Raw genomic sequence first — 20,099 nt, 5'->3', positions numbered from 1 at the left:
CCTTTGGAGAGAGACAATGAGTGCAGTAGTGTAGAGTGGTGTTTGTGGGGGGCTTCTTTTTCAGGTCAAATCAAAGGCTTAGAGTGGCTTTCTAGGGAATTTCTACCTTGTGTGGACGGAGACGAAGCTGGAGGCGTTTCCTTTTGTTTCATTATATAAAATCGTCAGGGTGCATTCAAAACCACTATGATCTCTTGTTGGATTAGTATTGAAATCTCTTGTTTATTTAATAGGGGTCAATTTTTTGCGAAGACAGGGAGCAGGAGTTTAGGTGTAACTCAACTCGCAATTCGGGCGGATCCAGCGTGGGTGCTAGAGGGGCTCCAGCACCCCCTACATCCTTGCGCACCATGGAAAACTATAGGAGGTAGGAGGTAGAAAAAGAAGAGGATAAAGAAGAATAGAGTAGCTGAGGAAGGAAGAAGGAACTCAGCCCCCTCTTAATTTCTATCCTGGATCCGCCCCTGATGCAAATTATGGTGGTATAATCGGGTGAGTTTTACGCTTTTGGTGGAAAAGCAATATATATCTGTAGCTCGTTGTAACTTCATTATGATTCATTTTTTCATACACAAACTCGCCAACCAAACAATGATTCAATTTTTCAATTTACTGTCGTAAATTAGCCTGTTCGTACGGCCGGCCGCTGCAAAGCACTTCTGGTACCATAAACTATGAAGGGCAAGGAAAGATGGCAAATGGAATGAAGTAAGCCCACCCATGCATGCGTGAGGGAAGAAGAATGGGCGGTAGCCGTGCACGTGCCATAATTTCAAAGATAAAATAACCATAGTTTCAAAATGGAGCATCGAAATTAAAATCCGATTACACTGTTGTATTTGTTTCAATAAGAGCTTCAAAACAAGAATATTATTGTTTATTTGCAACTAGGACCTTATTTTGTTTTTTTCATTATACATTAAGCAATTTATGTGTTTTTGAAAAATATTGTCAAAATATATACAACTGGAATCTTGTTTCGAAGATCTCTTGGAGGGAGATACAATTGTGCAACTCGAAATTTGAATTTTCTTGATGATTTAAGAATTACAATTTTTGAAGTTTTGAATTTGTTTACATGTGCCCACTAGTCCGCCGCAATAGACATTGCATGTGGGGTGGATGAAAAATTAGGTTGCCGTGCAATCAAGCAAATTTATGGCCGGCTGGAACAAAATTATTATCTACTACTCCCTCCATCCCATAATATAAGTATTTTTAGATTTGATCAAAGTCAAATTTATTCCACTTTGACCATCAATATTCTTATGAATGAATTACTTTAAATATAAATATTTATATATTATAATAATTGCTTTACTAACAAATCTAGTAATATTGTTTTTATCTTATAAACCTTTATAAATTAATTATTATTTATAGTCAAAGTTGAAGAAGTTTGACTTTGACTAAACCTAAAAACACTTATATTATGGGATGGAGGGAGTAATCCCCTTAATTTCCATCGCAAGCCAAACAAGGGTTAGTAGTGAAAGTCTAAAACCTATAAATTGCTTTTATCAACTCTCAACTCTAAATTTCTATACGTCTTCCTATTGCTTGCCAAACGAGCTGCTGGATACAAAGAAATTTCGCAACCACTAATGAGGCTCTTTATCAAGTGAATTGATCGTGTTTAATTTTCCTCAACCACAAATCCTTCTAAGCTCTTCATCAGTCTGCTTATTGTTTTCTTGTGGACGTTTGGCAACAAATTAAAGTGTCCGTCTCGCACACAATCTTTGATGAACACGACAGTACCTTTCAACCTCCTCCATAGCATTCAACATTCCAATATGCCTATCCGATAGGATAGGAAGAAACTTGGCGGTGTTGCCCGATTACGTCTACTCAAACTAGGTGCGTGAGGAATTTCCAAATACGATTGTGCTCATCCACAAGAGCAATAGTTGCAGCAGTTGGCCCTCGCCGTAGCAATAGCTGTTAGCACAACACCTTTGTATTATACTCTCTCCATTCACAGATGATAATTTTATTTGGGATAGACACAATGACCAAGGCAAAAAAAAACTTTACGTATCATTGTATCAATCTTACTTATCCCGTCATTATTATCTAGTGAAAAGAAATGACCTTTAACGCTTAAACCTCGTGACAACAAATAGTTTTTAAAGCCCCTCCTGCATGCAGCCAGTTTTTATCACATTACGTCGTTTTTTAAGGTATAAATTTATTTCTACGCAATTAATGGATGTTGGATCAGGAGGCAACAGGTGGTTGAGCTCAAATAAGATTATCAATTTTAAAATTTTCAAACTTTAAAATAAAACTATCATATGTAGATGGAGGTTTCATATTTTAAATAAAACTAATACATGTAAATGGATGGAGTATTTGTCGGCCGAAAATGTATCGTCAGCTTGATCGGCCTTGCCCTCTTGTGTGGCTGAAAGTTGATGCTGATTTGTTACAAGAGAAAAATATTTTGTTATAAAAGAAAAATACTGCCAGTTTTTTTTTTTGAAGTAAACACACGTTGGCTAGTTGCAGGTTGTTGGAGGCGATTTATCCCACGTCCGCCCGGCGAGCCTCGGCAGAAGGCATGGGAGCGAGTATGGTATTTCGCACCCGGAAACCCGGGGCAGAGCAGCAGCGCAGGGCGCCAGTCCGTCGGAGGAGGAGGAAGGCTAGCAGCGTAGCTGCACGCGCCGGCCGGGCCGGAGTGGGTCTGCCATTAAAATCCAGTGCCCGAGCTGGAAGCTGCTGTGCTAGTGACGGGGCATCGCGGTAGGAGGTAGCTAGGCAGCTACCTATAGCTCCCTGGTGGTAGAATGCTAGGGTAGCTCGACGAGAGGTGTCGCGGTGTAGCCAAAGCCAAGCCAAGCCCTGCCGCTGCGACGCGAGCAAGCGAAGCACATGCAGCGGAGAGGAGGGCAGGCGCACGCATGTGGGTGGGTTCCCGGCGGCCCGTGGTCTCGCGGAATTGGGCCCGAGCGCCATGCTTTGTACCAGTGACCTACTGTTCACTGCTAGTTGCCAATCATGGGCGCGCGCGCTCTCTCTCCACTCTCAAGTTTCTCTCATCATGCCTTTCGACAAACGGAGTACGGTAGCGTGGGGAGAGAACGTGAAGATCTAAAACCTTTAACATTTATGTTTTTGTCAACGGCAACGTCTTGCTAAATACTTCTGCAAATGGCAGATTAGTATTCTTCGCCAAGTGAAAAACTGTTTCTTTCATCGGAAAATATTGGTCGGGGATTTTGATTGCTAATTTATTTTTCTCTTGGGGTTTTCTAAATTATGTTAGGAAACCAGAACTAACTGAAAGAAATATGAGAAAGAACAATAACTTTCATCCTCAGATAAAAACACTCAAAAATATTAAATATGTTAAAATAATGCAGCCAGGATTGTATGAACTCGTCAAATAGAGCTTTACTTCTGAGCTCTCTACCCATTCAATGGCGGATCTACATGCACTCATGCCCCTTATGGCCCAACCTCCTCGAGATCAATGGATATCCCGCTAAGCTTCTCTCCATAATTGAAAAGAATGAACGAAGAAAAGGAGAAGGAAGATGAAAAGGAGGGAAAAGAAGACAGGAGATGAGCCCCATCTTCGTATATTGGTTGGATTCATCCCTATGCCCATTGGCTATACGCACCATGGGGCCACTATATATACTCACATATTTTATTGATTTATATTCTAGCCTGTCCAATTCTAAAAATCCAGAGTGTTGGTCATCCTTAGTTCTAGAAATTCTCTGATCTGAATATGTGGACAAAGACATTTACTTTAGCATTTTTGCAATCACTCTTGTTTAGATCACTTTATTCCATCTCACAAAATAATATCCTACATCAATCTCAGAACTGATGTGCCAAATGGCTCCTCGAGTAAAATTCTTGGGCTCTAAATTAAGGATATACCATTACAATTTTACAATCTGACAAGTTTATGCTTACTCTAATTTACTCAAGCAATACCATTGATTGGGCCTTTCTAAATTCCTAAACTTATTGTTTCCACGTGTCCGGACAGCTAGAAATGTCTTGTAACAACCATTTTATTAGCCTTTTAACGAGACGAGCAACTAATTTTGCACGTTTCTTTAGCGAGCTGGCTTGAGCAACTATTGTTCTGATTTATGTGTCTAAAACAAAGACGATAGTCTCGAGAGAGAATGTAAAGATCTAAAACCTATAACCTTAAAGTTTTGTGTTTTCTCAACCGCAACGTCTTTCTAAATACTTCTGCGGATGGCGGATGGGTATTAGTCTTTCTTAGATTTTTTTAGAATTATTCGCCGAGTGAAAAGTAGTCTCTTTTCTCGAAAAATGTTGGTTGAGGATTCTGATTGCTAGTTTATTTTCTCTTGGGTTTTCTAAATTATGTTAGGAAACCACAATTAATTGAAGGAAATATGAGAAAGAATAATAACCTTCATCCTCGGATAAACCACTCAAAAATATTAAAAATGTTATAATGCAAGCCTGTCGGACTGTATGAACTCATAAAATAGAACTTTACTTTTGAGCTCTCTACCCATTCAATGGCATATCATTCAGTGGCGTATCTACAAATGCTCATACCCCCTGCCTTTTCAAAATCAATGGATATCCCCCTTGGGCCAATCTCAGTGGGAGTGTCACAAGAGTGTCATGTCATTAAATTTGCTAATATGTACCAATAGTATGAGAAGAGAGAATAAAGGAGTGTCATCAAATGTGAGAGGGGTGTCATGGTGATGACACTCTACTGGCACGTGTCAGTGTCCGGATCTTGCGGTCTAGCACCAACTAGAAAAGATGCTGCGTGTCCCAGTCCCTAGATGGTTGATGCAAGAAGAAACACAGAGACACCGGGTTTATCCTGGTTCCGACTGATGAGGCCGTACGTCCAGCAGAGGAGGATGCACTGTATTACTTGCACCGGAGTGCTTGTAGTAGGGGATACAAGCTTGTACGAGAGAGGGAGGGAAGCTCCCAAGTCCCTAGTCGTAGGGGTGTTGGTGATTGAGGCGAGTGCCAATATCGGGTGAAGTGAGTGCTTGTGTTTGTGTGTGGCCGAACGTGTCCTGCTCGTGTGCTCCTCCCCCCTTTATAGGCTCAAGGAGGGAGTGATTACATGCGTGCGTGATTTCCGGGGTCACCCCTTTCTCCCCGAATTGGGGTGAACAGCCAACGGTTCCTGTCGCCGAGCGCTGTGGAGCATGGTGTTGGTCGTGATCGTCGTCCTTGCGAGTCCTTGACCGTGCCCTGGTCATGTCCCTATCCTGTAGCACCAGTCGACGGCATGGTGATGGCTGTGGAGGCGCGCTGTGCTCCGCGTTCAACAAGGCGGGGCGTCGAGGGTGCCGCGGTTGGCGGTCTTGCCCCAGTCAAGAGCCGTACTGCGTCCGAGGGTCGTTGCCCATGCCCGTCGAGGGTCCTGCTGGAGAGAAAAGTACAAGGGGTAGGCAGCGCAGTGGCGAGGCGGTGTCAGGCAAGTCCACACAGGGTGCTGTTGGCCTGCGCTGCGCCGGGAATAGCGGCACAGTGGTGAGTGCAGGTGGACGAGACGCCGGTCACGTCCACTGTGTGGCATGGTGGCCGACGTCGGCTTACGCCGCCTGACTCCATCTGACTCCCGCCCCATGTTGTGGAGTGGTTAGCGAATAAATGCACCCATCCCGTCGGGCGGTTGGGCCGCTGCCACAGTCTGCCGAGGGTGGTTTCGAACGAGGCGGAGTTTTCCCCCGCACCGAGGCCCCGCGGAGGGCTCAGCTAAGGGGGTCTCGAGCGAGGCAGAGATTGCCTGCGCTTCGAGGGACCTCAGTGGGGTGCCCTCGAGCGAGGCGGAGTTTGGCTCCACGGCTGGCGAGGCCTCGGAGGGGCTGCTCCGTGGAGCTGGGCCGTGGGCCAAGCGCACACTTGGGCTTTTCATACTTGAAGAGGCTTTGGCCCAAGTGTTTTGGTCGTGTTTCGCATTTTTCGGGGACGTTTTAGCCCATGGTTATGGTGCCCATAATTATGGTACCCGATAGTAGCCCCCGAGTCTCTGGGCGAGTCAGGGACTCGGTCAGAGGGTCAATTTGGTGGTCTTCACTTTTTGACATGACCGATCGGCACGATCTTTTCCGCTGGTGTGGGCGAGCGTACCCGGCGAGTGCAGCTCCCGAGCCTGTGCGTGATTTGACGGCTCAAACAGAGGGGTAATGCGCTCTCCGGGTGAGCACTCCGGGGCGCGCACCTTCTTGTCTTTCTTTGGTGGCGGGACTCATCGGCGTGTCAGGCGAGCCAGAGCCATGATGGCTCTTGCTGCCCCGCGGCTGGTGCTGACACCACGCAGCTCGGTACCCAGGGGTCCGGCCTCTCTCCTGCCAGGTCGCGTCGTGACCCACTAGTCAAGGACGGCGGGCAGTGCTGACACTGCGCTGCTCGGCGCTCAGGGGGCTCAGCCTTGCCCGTCTGGTCGCATCATGACACGCCGTCCGAGGGCATCTTGCGCTCATTGGGCGTTGAGCCTTCACGGGCGTTCCAAGCTGTGTGCCTGCGACAGGTTAAGCTTAGTGCCCTTTCTAGGCTATAAATAGGGGGTCTTGGGACTCCTTTGCTTCTTCGGCTCTCCCTGCTCTCGTTTCTAGCCTTAGCTTGTAATGTCTTCGTCCCTTTTCCACGGCCGACCCCCGGACCGGGCGGTCTAGTTTCGTTAGGTCCTGATGCTAGAAGAATGCTTGCGAGCGGAGGGCGATAGCTGGAGAAAACGTCCTTACCATCCCTCAGCTTCAGTGGAATCAACAGAAGAACATTGGGCTCGTGAGGGCCTGCTTCCGCGATGTCCCCCAGCCTGAAGGGGTGGCAAGGCGCCTGGGCTTGAAGTCAGCGCCAGGCTTTGTTGCCGATCTTCTCATCGTCCCTCTCGGCGACAAGGTTGCTTTCGAAGAGACGGCGTCGAGGGAGCTGTCTGCCAGCTTGACCCCCCGCAAGGTCTTCGGTGGAGGAGAGGCTAGAAGAAAGCTTGCGAGAAGGGCATTCCTCCAGACCCGTGTGGCCTGGAGATTGTTTCTTGTGCATTCCGAGCAGCCTGGTCGCAATGTCGGCCAAGGGCTTGGTGTCCTTCATTGGCGGCCATTCCTCCCCAAGACAGGGAAAATTGCCACGTAGGTGGCAATGCGTTTGTATCTCGTAATGGCTTTATGCCGGTAGCCCTTTGTAACCTTTATTTGCAAAAAGCAATGAAGTTTTCACTTCTTTGGCGGGGTTTGCCTTTTGCTTGCTTACTAGGGGTTTGGTTCCTCGAATTTGTGAAGTTCTCTCCGTGGGGCGCGTCAGCGCACCCACGGGTGTATCCCCCCGAGGCCTTGGAGGAGTGAGAACACTCGTCCAAGGGCTGTGAGCGTAGTGTTTGCGAGGTTGGTTGGGTAGCAGGGCCATTCAGTGTTCGTTTCAGCCGGCCTCGGCATTATTCCAGCTGGCTTCGGCATTCCTTTCAGCTGGTAAGGCGACTTTCGTCCCTTATGAACCAATCCAAACAGCTCATCGAGTGTGCGAGGGGGTATGCCTGACACGTAGGACTTCACAACCGGGCGGTGGCCGTTTTATTCGAGGGTGCGGCTTTAGCCGTAATCGCGCGAGGAGCCCCCGAGCCCCAGCCCGTGTGAGGGCGATCAGGGAACACTCGTCTTAGTTTTCGACCCTCGGCGGCCTTTCCGCAAGGAGGAGGGGTGAAGCAAAACATGCTACCCTTGCCCGGGCGGTGAGCCATGGATGCTCCGGTGAGCTGTTAACGGGTGGTTCGAGTGGACGTCCATGCCCCTTTCGATAGGGGTCAGCTTGTTGTCCGGAGACACGTTCCATAAAGCACTCGCAAAGGTTCGCTAGGCAGGGTTCGGACCCGTTCGATAGGGTCCGAGGGCTCGATGCTCTCCTTCGGTGGGATCCTCGTGCTAGCTGCCTCTGGCTGGCCTTGAACACAACGTAGGGCATCTCGAACTCGCGCTCGAGGCTTGGCTTCGTATGAGCATGCCCATGTTGCCCCTGACTCTGTTGCTTTGGGGTGGCTGTCGAACCCTCGGCGGGCCATCTCTCGAACCCCTGATCTGTAGGGCTCTGTTGGCGCTCCTTAAGTACCCATTTTATCCCTTGTTTATCCTTGATAATGGCATGAATTTAATATCAAAATCATTAACCGTCCTAACCCCGGCCTAATTATTGGTCATTTTTACACTTGCACATATATTTTGGAGGAACTTCGTTTTTGCAGGTTTTTGGCCTATTTTGGAGCATGAAATGACGAGGCCCGTGATCGAGCGCTGACACAGGGAAAGACGAAGGCCAAAGCCCAAAGGGAGGACCAAAGCCCATGTTGATTCGAAGCCCATTCACGCACATTCATCCTCCAAGAGAGCCCAAAGGACCGAGCCCACGAAGATGAGATCAAGATACTTCAGGATTAAGCAAAGCAAATGAAAATTTAAGGAAGGATTCCCTATCCTATCCTTTCCTCGAAGATATCTCCAAGATAACGACGTCCAAAGGGGTGCAACCGTGAAGGACATAAACTCTAGAAGATGCGAGGAGACTGCACGCAAAAGATGAGACCGAGGCGAGCCCGAAAGGGGGTAGGCCAGCCAGCCTAGGCCCATGGGGCCGGCCGGCCTAGCCCGTTTCTAAGGCGGTTCGGCCTCTCCTTCGACAGGTGGCTTCCTTGGCTTATAAATAGCTCGCACCTTATTCAACTCGCATCATCAATCCACCCAGAACTCGACGAAAACCTAGGGCCAAGACCGGAGGAGGCTGACGGCCGCCGCAAGTCTTCGAAGGTACCTAGGAGATGGCTTAGGCCACCCCTAGCCGCCATGGCCTCCCTGCGAGGTTGTGCCATGGTGGAGTTCGGGAGTCACCCCCAACATTCGTCGGGGTATGTACACACACGATGGTGATATCAATCTACTCTTTATTCTAGTTGTCTCGACTTTGGTCTACTTCAATGCATGCTTTCTTTCTGATATGTGATGCATCCATATGTTCATAGTAAGATTAGATCTATTCGTGGTGATTAGTCTATATCTTGCGGATACGTTGAGGTAGCGTGTTTTAGCTAGTTGGTTGATTACCCCGGTGTGGTGACAGCATGGCGGAGAGAAAAATTCTAGCAACGACATGATGAGATGATTTCGTGTACCTTTAGTTGAGATGCAATCTATGTTTTGATCACCTTTTTGACTAGAACTGTACCTAGAGACGATAGGCCCTAGCTCCTTAGTTGTGTTATCTCATCTACGGTTGTGGGTGTGATGAACACTTATGCTTCATTCATATCTATCAAGTGTTCAGTTTATATGCAATCTTCGCTTCATGTTTAGGATAGGTTCGATAGATTAGATGGTAAACCCTAGTCGGTTCGCTTCCGATCCACGGATTGATAAACCTTGGTGGAGTACTCTAAGGGAAAAGCTACCACGATCCGTGCGCTTGCGGTACGTAAATTGGCGCTCTAAGGAGCGTCAACAGGCTCGGAATAAAGTTCCTTCGTTAGTAAGGAACCCCCTTGGGGGGGATATTCGGCCACTATTTTTGGCACGCGGCGAGAAGCCGTTCAGTCGTGCATGACGTGGCCCGATGCGCGCGGAGCAAGCGCGCCTTTTGAGGCGGTATCCTCGGGCAGACAGAATGGCGCGGGTGGCCGCTGTGTGATGGGACGTCCGCTACAGCGCGCCTGCGCTGCTTTGGTAACCGCCCCGCCGCAGTTACTGCGTGTGTGCGCGTGGGTTCCCACGATCGTGGGGCTCGGTTTGCAGGGACAACGGTATCTGCCGCATTAAATGCGGCAGATTTGGAACCGCTGCGGCGAATCCGCCCATCGCCACAGTTAAATAGGGAGGCGCGGGGGCTTCCGCTCGGCTTATCTTTGCCATTGCCTTCGTCTTCTCCCGCCGCCCCGCATCAGCGCTCCAGAGCAACCGAGAGAGAGAAGAGAGAGAGAGAGAGTAGTGAGCGCACCTTCCCGCCGTTCAAGTCCCTTATCCCTGTTTCCTTCCGCCGTCGCCATGGTGAAGCCAGTGAGGATGGTCGACCCTGAGCCCTGGGGCCGGTCCACTGCGGACCGGTAGTTTCTGGAGGTGTTGGTCACCAGCGGGATGCTGCCGCCGAACGCCGAACCGGCGCGCCCGGTGTGGATCCCGTCGAAGTCGGAGAAGGCGCCGAAGTCTCCGAGCGGCTACGTCGTGAGCCTGGCGCGTCTACACGAGCGGAGATTCGGCGTTCCCGCCGGCCGGTTCGTCCCTGCACTCTGCCACCACTATGAGGTGGAGTTGCATAACTTTGCCCCCAACGCCATTTCGCAGGCGGCGGTCTTCGTCGCCGTCTGCGAGGGCTATCTGGGGGTCCCGGTGTAACATCCCAAAAATTCACCAAGATAACTCACGCGCTAAAATGTTTCAAAATTATTGTCATCATTGAGCTCAAATCATTTTTCCGCCCGATCTCCCAATCTCCCGAAAAACCGGTCCCGACATCCGAATCCATCGCTGTCCCATCTCCCTGTTTGCCTTTGTCCCGTGCGTCACGCCCGACCAGCACGCGTGCGCGTGCAGTCGCCACGATCGGCGCCGGCACGATCTCTCTCTCTCTCTCTTTCTTTTTCTTTTTCCCTCTCCTTTTCTTTTCTTTTCTTTCCTTTTTCCTTTTTTCCTTTTTGGAAAGTTCGCATGGCCACATACCTTGATGTGATTGCCCCCGAAGTGTGGTTGGCAACAAAGGCCGGGTTCACCGGAACTCCCACCTCGGAACAATTAAAGTGGAATGCCAAGGCTAGAAATGCAATTTTCGAAGCCATTAGTGAGGAAGTCTTTGCTAGAGTAAATGACATGGACTTAGCAAGTGATATTTGGAAAGAGCTAATTGAAATTCATGAAGGCTCCACAAAAGTTCGTGAGCAAAAATATCACTTGTTTAGAGCTAAGTATGATTCCTTTAAGATGCTAGCTCATGAAAATTGCAATGATATGTATTCTTGCTTGAATGTCATTGTCAAGGACATTAATGCTCTTGAAGTATCTAAAATTGACAGTGGCTCCATCAACCGCAAGATTCTCATGCTCCTTCCGAAGCGCAAGTACAACATCATCAATGCTATGCTTCAAAAGGAGAATCTTGATACGATGGAAGTGGGAGAGCTTGTGGGCGAAATTCGCGCTCATGAAATGGGGATCCTTGGTATGTTCGAAGAGCCAACTACAAGCAAAACAATCGCTCTCAAAACCAAGGCCAACAAGCACCGCAATCTCAAGATGATCAAGCAAGAATCAAGCTCAAGCAATGAAGAAGAAGATCATCATGAAAGCTCATCCGATGATGAAGAAGATGGAGACGTTGCTCTCATGATGAGAAAGTTCACACGCTTGAGCGACAAGATAAACAAGAAGGGTTACAACTTTGACCCTAAAAGAAGAATGTTTCGGCCAAGGGAAGATGTCAAGCACGAAACATGCTACAATTGTGGAGAAAAAGGCCACATCTCTCCCGATTGCCCCAAGCCGGACAAGAGAAAGAAGGACAACAAGAGCAAGCATCGCCATGATTCAAGCGATGATGATGAAGATGAAAAGAAGAACAAGAACAAGAAACTTGGGAAGAAGAAGAGCCATGACAAGAAGACCAAGCTCTTCCCAAAGAAGAAAGGTCACACCAAGAGAAGCTTCTTGGTGGAAAAATAAGAATGGGTGACCGATGTCTCATCAAGTGAAGATTCAAGTGATGAAGAAGACATCGTCACCATCGCCCTCACCAATGGAGAACCACCGCTACCTCCACCTCCCATGTGCCTCATGGCAAAAGGTAACACAAAGGTATGTGAGGAGGATGATGATAGTGATAGTGATGATGAGCTTGACCCTTATGAGTTTACTAACCTCATTAATGAGTATACATCCGTTATCAAGAGGGAAAATGGCAAAGTCAAGATTCTTGAGAGCACTCATGCCAAGTTGGAGCTTGCCCACTCCGATTTGCTTGGCAAGTACAATGACTTGCTCAAAAAGCACAATGAGTCACTTGTACTTGCTAAGCAAGTTGAAGAGAGCCACAAAAAGCTTAAACAAGAGCATAGGGAGTTGGCTCACAAATATCAAGAACTTGAATTTGCCTATGAAGCAATTGACCCGAGTCTTGAGAACTTTGTCAATGAAACTATTGAAAAGGTCAACGCTTCTACTTCATATGATGACCTACTCATTAATGCAAGTGCTACTAATATTGTGCCCGAGCTTGCTCCTTCTAGGGAAAAGGAATTGATGGATCAAGTGGCAAGCCTCAAGAGTAGTGTGGAGAAGCTCTCAAGAGGAGAATACATCCACAAGGAAATTCTCTTCAACAATGCTCGTGACTATGGCAAGAGAGGTCTTGGTTCATTTCCGGAACCAAATCAAGGCACTACTCCTTCTCCGGAGATCAAGACTAGCTTCATCAAGGAAGTTGGTTCATATTGCCAACATTGCCAAGTCACCGGGCACCACACTAGGGAGTGCACCTTACCATCACGCCTTCTTCCCACTTTACCAAAGAATTACTCATCAATGTTTCAAAATAACCATTTTCTTTTGAGTAAAGTGAAGGGCAAGGTGAAGGCCAAATTCATTGGCAAAATCACTAAGGAGTCAAAGAAGAAGCTCCCGAAGCAACTTTGGGTCGCAAAAGCTCTTGTCACACATGTGCAAGGCCCAAAGCTTGTTTGGGTTCCAAAAACTCAAAAGTGAATTCTCATGTGTGTAGGTGAACTACAAAACCGGTGGAAAACATTGGGTACTTGATAGCGGTTGCTCTCAACACATGACCGGCAACGATAGCATGTTCACCTCTCTTGAAAACCCCGGCGATCATGAACATGTCACCTATGGTGATAACTCAAGGGGGAAAGTCTTAGGTTTGGGTAGAATAGCAATTTCTAAAGATTTATCTATTTCTAATGTCTTGTTTGTAGAAGCACTTAGTTTTAATCTTATTTCTATTGCTCAATTATGTGATCTTAGACTAACGTGTACCTTTGACAAGAATGGTGTTATAGTAACTCTTAAAGAAGACAAGTCAATGGTATTCACGGGGGTTAGGCATGGCAACATTTACTTGGTGGACTTCTCTTCAAAGCAAACAAGCTCCATGACATGCCTCTTCACCAAGTCGTCTCTTGGGTGGCTTTGGCATAGAAGAATTGCTCATATTGGCATGAGCAACCTCAAGAAAGCCCACAAGAGAGGAATGATTACCGGCTTGAAGGACGCCACTTTTGACAAGAACAAATTATGTAAAGCATGTCAAGCCGGAAAGCAAGTCGCAACACATCATCCCATCAAGACGATGTTGTCTACCTCCAAGCCGCTCGAGCTACTACACATGGATCTTTTTGGTCCAACTACATACAAGAGCATTGGTGGTAACTGCTATTGCCTAGTAATCGTCGATGATTTTTCACGTTATACTTGGGTCATGTTTCTAGGCGATAAGCGTGAAACTCCGGAAGCCTTCAAGACATTTGCAAGAAGAGCTCAAACGGAGTACAACTCCCCAATTGTGAAGATCCGGAGTGACAACGGCACCGAGTTCAAGAATTTGAAGATTGAAGAATTGTGCGATGAAGAGGGCATCAAGCATGAGTTCTCCGCCACCTACATGCCTCAACAAAATGGAGTGGTGGAAAGAAAGAACAAGACACTAATCACTCTAGCAAGAGCAATGTTGGATGATTATGGCACGTCCGAGAAGTTTTGGGCGGAAGCAATCAATACGGCTTGCCATGCATCCAACTGAGTGTATCCCCACCGACTCCTCAAGAAAACACCATATGAGCTCATCACCGGGAAGAAATCAAATATATCCTACTTTCGAGTCTTTGGTTGCAAATGCTTCATTTATAAAAAGAAAATGCTCGGTAAGTTTGAGAGTAGATGTGATGAAGGATTCTTTCTTGGTTATGCATCAAACTCCAAAGCATATAGAGTATTCAATCAAACCTCCGGGTTAGTTGAAGAAACATGTGATGTGGAGTTTGATGAATCTAATGGCTCCCAAGAGAAGGTTGTTGGCTATGACAATGTAGGTGATGAGGAGATTGATGAAGCTTTGAAGAAGATGTCCATTGGGGATATCAAGCCGGAAGATGTGCATGAAGGCAATGATCAAGGGGGAGGGCCTTCCTCATCTACACCAAGCACCTCCACGGCACCCCAAGTGGACGAAGATCAAGAAAAAGATGATCCACAACCTCAAGAAAGTGTTCCAACGCCAACACCCCAAGTCCAAGAACAAGAAGAGCAAAATGTTCCACCACAAACACAAGTCACTCATGATCCACCCCAACAAACATCCATGCATGTACCGCTAGTGAAGCATGGTCACATCTCCAAGGATCATCCAATTGGTCAAATCATTGGTAGTCCTTCCAAGGGAGTAAGAACTTGCATTAAGCATGCTTCATTTTGCGAACATTACTTGTTTGTTTTTTGTATTGAACCCACTAGCATAGAGGAAGCGCTTGAGGACTCGGATTGGGTGATGGCCATGCAAGAAGAATTGAACAACTTCACCCGCAATGAAGTTTGGGTTCTCGAAGCTCCTCCGAAAAATAAGAACATCATCGGCACCAAGTGGGTCTTCCGAAACAAGCAAGATGAACATGGGGTGGTGATACGCAATAAAGCAAGACTTGTGGCAAAAGGGTTTTCTCAAGTCGAAGGTTTGGATTTTGGTGAAACTTTTGCTCCGGTCGCAAGACTTGAAGCTATCCGCATCCTTCTTGCTTATTCTTCACATCATAATATCAAGTTATATCAAATGGATGTGAAAAATGCATTCTTAAATGACGTCATTAACGAACTTGTTTATGTTGAGCAACATCCCGGGTTTGAAGATCCGAGGAATCATAACCATGTTTATAGGTTGCACAAGGCACTCTATGGGCTCAAACAAGCTCCAAGGGCTTGGTATGAGAAGCTTCGTGACTTCCTAATCATGCAAGGTTTCAAGATCGGGAGGGTGGACACCACATTGTTCACAAAAGACGTCAACGGGGATCTTTTCATTTGTCAAATTTATGTTGATGATATTATCTTTGGCTCAACTAATGACTTACTAAGCCATGAGTTTGCTACCATGATGTCTAGGGAATTCGAGATATCCATGATCGGCGAATTGACCTTCTTCCTTGGTTTTCAAGTCAAACAATTGAAGGAAGGGACATTCATCCATCAAGAAAAGTATACTAAAGATATCTTGAAGAAGTTCAAGATGGATGAATGCATGCCGATCAGACACCCATGGCAACCAATGGGCATCTCGACTTGGATGTGGACGGTAAACCGGTTGATCAATCCCTTTATCATTCTATGATAGGGTCTTTGCTTTACCTTACCGCATCTAGGCCCGATATAATGTTTAGTGTGTGCTTGTGTGCCCGCTTTCAAGCAAACCCAAAGGAATCACACCTCTCGGCTGTGAATAGAATCCTTCGGTATCTCAAGCACACCCCAAGCATAGGCTTGTGGTAGCCCAAAGGCGCTAGCTTAGATCTCTTGGGATACTCGGATTCGGATTTTGCCGGAAGCCGTGTGGATCACAAGAGTACCTCCGGGGGTTGCCACTTACTTGGGCGTTCTCTAGTTTCTTGGTCGAGTAAGAAGCAAAATTCCGTGGATTTGTCCACCGTGGAAGCGGAATATATAGCGGCCGGTGCATGTTGTGCCCAAATCCTATATATGAAGCAAACCCTTTTGGACTTTGGTGTGAAACTAGATAGGATACCACTCCTTTGTGACAATGAAAGTGCCGTAAAAATTGCCAAAAATCCGGTTCAACACTCTCGCTCAAAGCACATTGATATTCGCTATCACTTCTTGCATGACCACGAAGCTAAAGGAGACATATCTCTTCAAGGTGTGAGATCCGAGGAGCAATTGGCGGATATATTCACAAAACCATTAGACGAGAGTACTTTTGTTAGGCTAAGGAATGAGCTTAATGTATTAGATGCAGCAAACGTCATGTAAGTTGCCATGTCATATAGAAAAATGCATACATATAGGACACTTGTCTAACCATGGTAAGATAGTGATGAGCAAGGGTTTAGATAGAGGTGGTGGTCCACTTGTTTTCCTCTAGGCTTGTAGAAAGGCTCATCATGAAGAAGCTTCCCGTGGGTTCAAACTTGACAAGTAGATCTTAAATTCTTGTTATGCATTTCTTGTCATATAGATGTGCACTTCATGTTTACTTTTCTTTCGCATGTGGTTGTAGCTTGCACCATCATTGCATGCATAAGAGTCACAAAGGAGATCACTTGATGAAAATGAGACTTCTTTCATATGCAAGATCTTAATTCATGAAAAGTGAAAAGAGCAAAGTGTTAGGTGCGTTATTGCCTAGTGAGTCATGTCATGATGAGTTTGAAGCTTTATATCTTCAATATTCCTATGACATGGCTCATACATTTCATTTGGCGCTTTGTCTCGCTTTGCGGCTTTTCCTTGTATTTGAAAAGAAAATTATTAAGCTAGTGTGCTATCCTAAGTATTTTGAGGGGTAAAGTCGCCTATGCAAGTCCATTAACTTGAGTTTAGTTGAATTTTATAAGTTTATTGGACTTAGCATAGAAGAGTCAGCTGATTGAAGGTTTTTCGGGTTCACCGGTTAAACCGACGCTGAATGGATCTATACCCATCGGTTTAACCGGTGTTACTAGGTTTCTGTCTCAGCTCAGTCAAATGTCAGGCGTTCAACCGGCGTATGCAAATGTCAGAGCATCGGATCAACCGGTGAACACAACTCAGTTCTGACCAAGCAATCAACCGGTGATAGCAGTGTTCAACCGGCGAGTTCAAATTGCATATCGTCGGATCAACCAGCGTTCAGATGAATTTCTGCTGGAGTCTCGGGTGAACTGAACTGATGCAATCAACCCGCGTTCTAAACCTAAGCATCGGTTTAACCGGCGTTAAGGAAAATCACGGGGCCCACTTGTCATATATGGTTCTTGCCCGCGCCGCCGGCCTCTGTTTCCTTTTCTCTTTTCACGCCGCCGCACCCTCGCTCGCCGACTCCACGCCGCCGCTCACCCGCTCACGCCGCCGCTCGCTGCACGCGTCGCCTGCACGCCGCCATCCCGAACCGCCGCCACCGCGCGCCATCCTCGCCGCCGCGCACACACATCGCAGCGCATCCTGCGCCGCCCGCTTGCGCCGCCCACCTGCGCCGCACGCGCGCGCCACCGCCGCCACGCGCCGCCGTGTGCCTCCGCACCACCGCCACATGCTTTGAGCCACCGCTCCCGCACATCGCACCGCCCACGCAACCGCGCCTCCACGCCTTTCACGCCGCAGCCACAGCCACTCAGTGCTCGTAGGGTGCTCGATGATTTGCCTGAGCCACTTTTTGCACTGCTTTCGCGCCGCTTTCGCGTTCCTGCACTTCCGCGCCACGATCTAGCCACCGCCAGTCGAGATGGGTCACGAGAAGAGGAAGGGGAAGGAGGTTGTTGTCGAGAAGCCCGTCCGCAAGCAGACCCACACAGAGAGAGAGGCCGAGAGGGCCGAGATGCTGGCCAAGGCCGCCGAGGAGCAGGCATCAGGCCGTGCTCGACCGTTCAGTATCAGGGAGCAGCCCAGCAGGGGCAGAGGCAGAAGTATGGGCAGGGTCCGAGGTGCCAGGACCACCAGGGCCACTACTGAGGTAGCTGCAGAGTCAGATCGATCAGATTCAGATGCAGTTTCAGAGGCAGCACAGTCAGAGCAGTCTTAGGGAGAGAGTACTCAGGGGTCACCGACTCCATGACATTCTGGCCGCACTCGGCAGACGTCCCCAGCAGGAGAGTCTTCGCCCGCGACCGAGCGTCGCACTAGACCGAGGTTGTGAAGAGGTCACCAGCCACAGGAGCCTCGCAGGTCCGCAGCAGCAGCCCGTAGAGCCGAGGCCCTAGAGGCCGAGCGCGCTGTGTTCCGTATGGACACTGTTGTGCGTCTGGAGCCAGGTGTGCTGCTCCAGAACATGACCAAGGCCAATGCGGCGAAGGTCAAGAGGCTCAGGTGGAGTGTAGCAGAGGAGGACTGGTTCCCGTGACACGTGACAGCAGGGTTGACCATAGGTTCTGGACGCTCCTTCATGCCAGTTTCTACGAGACCTATCAGAGGCGGGTCCACAGGATATTCCCACACAGGGTGCTTGACTGGGTCTCACTGAGGACAGCCGCAGGGGGAGCAGATGTTAGAGAGCACTTTGCACACTTTAGAGGTCTGCCCAGGCTACTTGAGATGGAGCAGAACAGATATATAGAGGACTGGGTCAGAGTGTTCTATGCCACATCTTGGATAGCTCCCGAGCGCAGAGCCGTGCACTTCGTGTTTGGATGCCAGGTCTTTGGTCTGTCGAGGGCGACCATTGTAGGGATCCTTAGAGTCGACTTGGTCGATGTCTCCCTGCACGAGATGGTATACGGAGATGCAGATCCACCGCGCAGGGCGATGATTGGCGGGATTGCACCTTCTCACGAGGCGATCTCTCAGTGCTTCCGCCAGCCGTTTCCAGCCTCATATGCCAGAGTTCCTAGCCTACTGACCCCAGAGTCGTACGCAGTTCACATGGAACTCCGGAGGACTCTGTTACCGTGGACTGGCTACCCAGAGGGGTTCATAGGCTTGCAGCAGCTGCTACTACTTCACATCCTCACTCATGAGCCTTTTGACATAGTGGATTTTCTTCTGGCTGAGATCGAGGATGTGATCACTAATGGGATGGGTGTTGTACGTCAGTTTCCTTATGCTCACTGGATCAGTTATATCTGCTCTATGATCGTGCCAGCTGAGTCACCCGTCAGTGCAGTTTACCGTTAGGATGAGGCCCCCAGGTTCCCAGTCTACCGTTCCACAGCACCACAGGACAGGAGGAGGGGTAGACAGGCAGATAGAGCCGCTATGGCACGGCTGTCACCTGAGGTGCAGGCCCGAGTGGCACAGAAGGACGAGGCACTACTAGCTGCCGAGGCACAGCTTCCCGTAGGAGATGATGAGATTCACTAGTCTGAGCTTGAGTCAGACTCCTCCGAGGATGACGAGTACTTTCCTGCAGCACCAGCCAGTCACGACCACGAGGCAGGAGGGTCCAGAGAGCCAGCTCCCTCGTCACTCACAGCTACTACAGTCACAGAGTCCCAAGTGACTCAGCCGTCCGAGCTTACCTCTCTCCTTCAGCAGCTTGTCACTCAGCAGAGAGAGGATCGGATAGCACAGGAGGAGGCCAGGAGAGCACATGAGGCTCAGCTTGCAGCCATTCAGAAGGAGGCTGCCCGAGAGCGTGCTGCAGCCGAGGAGCGTTTTGTCGGGCTCATTGACCGAGTTTCACTGAGGACAGACGCTCAGTTCCAGCATATGCAGCAGGGCATGATGGCGATGTTCAGGATGATCACACAGCTTTACACTCACACCGGACTCGCCCCACAGCAGCCAGGCCTTCAGGGTGTTGGAGCACCTCAGCTTGCAGTCACTCCAGCTCCAGCCCCTACTGCAGCTCCAGCTACTTCGACGACACCAGAGACCACGTTCTCGATGTCCGCACTCCTTGGGTCTACCGGTCGTCCGCTCTTCTCGCCACTGCCAGCGACTACACTCTTTCAGGACTCACTGTCGGCAGTTCAGTCAGTCGCCCTCCCCGTCGTACCATAGACACTACCTTTAGGGGGAGGAGGAGAGGAGTCTATACTTCAGCAGTCGACACAGCTGGCAGGTTCAGCAGTCACGACTTCAGATATTGACACCTCTTCTGCTGACCCGGTTACCACTTCTACGGACCCTCTCCCAGGCAGTGCTAGCACGAGAGCCTCCACGACAGCTACACCCCCAGTCAGTTTAGACTAGCAGCTCCCGTCCGTCACCGAGGGCTCTCCGTCCGATGACGACGACGACCCGGACCCGCTTCCTCGCCGTGCCACGACAGCCGGATCAGTAGCTCGCCTTTTTGGTGCTTTGATGCCAAAGGGGGAGAGAGTTAGGGGGAGTTGGAGTCAGGGGGAGGGTAGAGCTAGAGAGAGCTCGTAGTTACAGGACCCTGATGTTTAATATCTCATTTAATGTTAGTTCATGGATATGTACATTTGACTCTTGAGTATGCTGTGT

The sequence above is a fragment of the Panicum virgatum genome, chromosome 9K, assembly GCF_016808335.1.
Source record: "Panicum virgatum strain AP13 chromosome 9K, P.virgatum_v5, whole genome shotgun sequence".
In the NCBI taxonomy this organism is placed as follows: domain Eukaryota; kingdom Viridiplantae; phylum Streptophyta; class Magnoliopsida; order Poales; family Poaceae; genus Panicum; species Panicum virgatum.
This window is presented reverse-complemented; position numbering follows the sequence as displayed.